Source organism: Salvelinus alpinus, chromosome 19, assembly GCF_045679555.1.
Source record: "Salvelinus alpinus chromosome 19, SLU_Salpinus.1, whole genome shotgun sequence".
In the NCBI taxonomy this organism is placed as follows: domain Eukaryota; kingdom Metazoa; phylum Chordata; class Actinopteri; order Salmoniformes; family Salmonidae; genus Salvelinus; species Salvelinus alpinus.
In genome coordinates this window covers 29,990,851-29,994,926 of record NC_092104.1, presented here as the reverse complement: position 1 = coordinate 29,994,926, position 4,076 = coordinate 29,990,851, and positions in this window count along the sequence as shown.

Genomic DNA, 4,076 nt, shown 5'->3' with positions numbered 1-4,076 from the left:
TCAGCATCCTGTAATGTGTATCAGCATCCTGTCATGTGTATCAGCATCCTGTCATGTGTATCAGCATCCTGTCATGTGTATCAGCATCCTGTAATGTGTATCAGCATCCTGTAATGTGTATCAGCATCCTGTAATGTGTATCAGCATCCTGTAATGTGTATCAGCATCCTGTAATGTGTATCAGCATCCTGTAATGTGTATCAGCATCCTGTCATGTGTATCAGCTTCCTGTAATGTGTATCAGCATCCTGTAATGTGTATCAGCATCCTGTAATGTGTATCAGCATCCTGTAATGTGTATCAGCATCCTGTCATGTGTATCAGCATCCTGTAATGTGTATCAGCATCCTGTAATGTGTATCAGCATCCTGTCATGTGTATCAGCATCCTGTAATGTGTATCAGCATCCTGTAATGTGTATCAGCATCATGTCATGTGTATCAGCATCCTGTCATGTGTATCAGCATCCTGTAACGTGTATCAGCATCCTGTAATGTGTATCAGCATCCTGTAATGTGTATCAGCATCCTGTAATGTGTATCAGCATCATGTCATGTGTATCAGCATCCTGTAATGTGTATCAGCATCCTGTCATGTGTATCAGCATCCTGTAATGTGTATCAGCATCCTGTCATGTGTATCAGCATCATGTAATGTGTATCAGCATCCTGTAATGTGTATCAGCATCCTGTCATGTGTATCAGCATCCTGTAATGTGTATCAGCATCATGTAATGTGTATCAGCATCATGTCATGTGTATCAGCATCCTGTAATGTGTATCAGCATCCTGTCATGTGTATCAGCATCCTGTAATGTGTATCAGCATCATGGCATGTGTATCAGCATCCTGTCATGTGTATGAGCATCCTGTCATGTGTATCAGCTTCCTGTAATGTGTATCAGCTTCCTGTAATGTGTATCAGCATCCTGTAATGTGTATCAGCATCCTGTAATGTGTATCAGCATCCTGTAATGTGTATCAGCATCCTGTAATGTGTATCAGCATCCTGTAATGGAGCTAAAGCGTTGTTCCCTCTGCACGTGACTGCAGCCCTTAATGCTCAAATCAGACTTGTTTTCTCATTTGTTCTGGGAAGGCTGAGTGTGTAAACAGTGACAAGATCACATTCATAGAAATGGGCTCTATTTCTATGAAGAGTTCGTGTTCAGAAAACAGGATTTTATAGGATTTTTAGGAAACTATCAGCCTGAACAGCTTTTTTTTGTCTTAAAATTAAATCCTGTTTCCCTGCTTCAGTCCACCTGCCTCAGTACAGGCTAACAGTACAACTACAGTACAACTACAGTACAACTACAACACATACGCCTGCTCGTACAATGCCAACTGCTCGTACGTACACCCACCCCTGTGCTCTTTGCCCTCTCTTATCCCTGACAGCTTTGTGTCCATGTTAAGATCTACTCCAGAACAACCAAGACTATTTCAGCCATAAGGTCTCATTTGGGGTTATTAGCCTGAATCTGGGGCTCGTTACTATAAACAGCTTAATGACATTACCACTCTTAGGGCTTTTAAACCGTAGAATTTGAATTTATAGAACATACATTATCCTTCAAATCTTCCCTGGTGGGTGTACCAGCAGCCATATTTGATACATACCATTTGAAATGTTGAATCAAATGAAGAGGAACTGCTGTGGGCATGGTAAGTAAGCTATCATTGTTGCAGGCACCAGCTGTTGTAACTAACTGTAAATATGCTTAGCCATAGCTACTAGCTAACTAACTAGCCTAGTTTACAAAACTAGAGCGGCTAGAAGACCATCAGACTACTCCACTGCTGTAAGTGACTGACTCCTAGGCCCTGCTTCTGTAAGTGCAACATAATCATCATCAATTACACTACATTTCTGATTGCTTAATTACCCAAAATGATGTATGACCAAACATCGCACAAATGCCTCACTGTGTTCTTAAAGAGGATGGGTAAAACTGTGGATATTTATGTCAGATTATAATTATTTATAATACGTACCTATAACCAAAACTAAGGAAGGAGGGAGAGGGGAGGGAGAGAGGGAAGACAGAGAGGGAGGGAGGAGGGAGAGAAGGGAGGACAGAGAGGGATGGAGGAGGGAGGGAGGGAAGACAGAGAGGGATGGAGGAGGGAGAGAAGGGAAGACAGAGAGGGATGGAGGAGGGAGGGAGGGAAGACAGAGAGGGATGGAGGAGGGAGGGAGGGAAGACAAAGAGGGATGGAGGAGGGAGAGGGAAGACAGAGAGGGATGGAGGAGGGAGAGAAGGGAAGACAGAGAGGGATGGAGGAGGGAGAGAAGGGAAGACAGAGAGGGATGGAGGAGGGAGGGGGAGAGGGAGAGGGAAGACAGAGAGGGATGGAGGAGGGAGAGAGGGAAGACAGAAAGGGATGGAGGAGGGAGAGAAGGGAAGACAGAGAGGGATGGAGGAGGGAGGGAGGGAGAGGGAAGACAGAGAGGGATGGAGGAGGGAGAGAAGGGAAGACAGAGAGGGATGGAGGAGAGAGGGAGGGAGGGAAGACAGAGAGGGATGGAGGAGGTAGAGAAGGGAAGACAGAGAGGGAGGGAGGGAGGGAGGGAGGGAGGGAGGGAGGGAGGGAGGGAGGGAGGGAGGGAGGTGGGAAGAAAGAGCGGGAGTGAAGGAGGGAGGGGGTAGGGAGGCAGAGATAACGATAAGCACCACTTAGGCTCTTTGATCATGTGGTTCATCCATCTCCCAGCTAGACCAGCGTGTTTAAGACAGTTTCCAGACTGAACACATTGCTTTTGCAATGTACACGCACTCCCCCCCCCCCCCCCCACACACACACACACACACACACACACACACACACACACACACACACACACACACACACACACACACACACACACACACACACACACACACACACACACATACACACACACACACACACACACACACACAATATCCACTGTTTGATAGTCTCAACAGTTACAGACAGACATTTCTTATTCATAACCTGATTGTGTCATTTCTCTGTCTGGAGAACCCTGTTATATTATTACAGTAGTGTAACTGAACATTCCTCTCGGAGCGTGTGATTTATCTCCACTTTGTTTGTGTGACAGACGGATCAGGGGCCTCTCCCTCTCTCCTCTCCTCTCCCCTTCCCCTCTCCTCCTTTCAGTGCTCTCTAACACAGGAGAGAAGGGGTTAAGGAAAAACAGACCCTCAAAGGCGCTGTCTGCTTAACCCCCAACCCCAGACACAGAGAGAGAGAGAGATACAGAGAGAGAAAAAGAGAGCGAGGGAGAAAGAGGGACAGAGATGTAGAGAGTAAGAGTGTGTTTACATTTTGTCTGTGGCAAAGTCTTGGAGAGAAAGCTGGGGAAAGTCAAGCTGACACACACACACACACACACACACACACACACACACACACACACACACACACACACACACACACACACACACACACACACACACACACACACACACACACACACACACACACACACACACACACACACACACACACACTTGCATGCACACACACACACACACACACACACATTTCTCTACAAAGTGTCTGTCTGAGTGTCTGTGTGTGTGTTGTAACGGGCTCTTCTCTTCCCTGAGCTGTGAGCAGGTGTGAGGAGTCCTTAACCCCACTGAGAAGCAGAAACATGACACCTTAACGAGAAACACTACAGAGGAAAGAGAGAGGGAGAGTGAGATAGGTGACCACCAACAGTCATCATGGAGATGCCTGCTACACTCCAGCACAGCCAACCCCACTCTTCTCTGGGCAGTAGGTCATCTGTGTGAGTGGGTCCAGCTGGAGGAGACGCGAGAGGCCAAACAACCTGTCACACACACACACAAACTCACACACACACACACGCACGCACGCACGCACGCACGCACGCACGCACGCACGCACGCACACACACACACACACACACACACACACACACACACACACACACACACACACACACACACAGCTGCACTCGAACCCCAGAACTAGACTACTCTGTTTAACTTAACCTCCTTTATCAACACTGACAGCTCAGGTCACCTCAAAGGTGTTCTTTAACCTGCACTGTAGGAG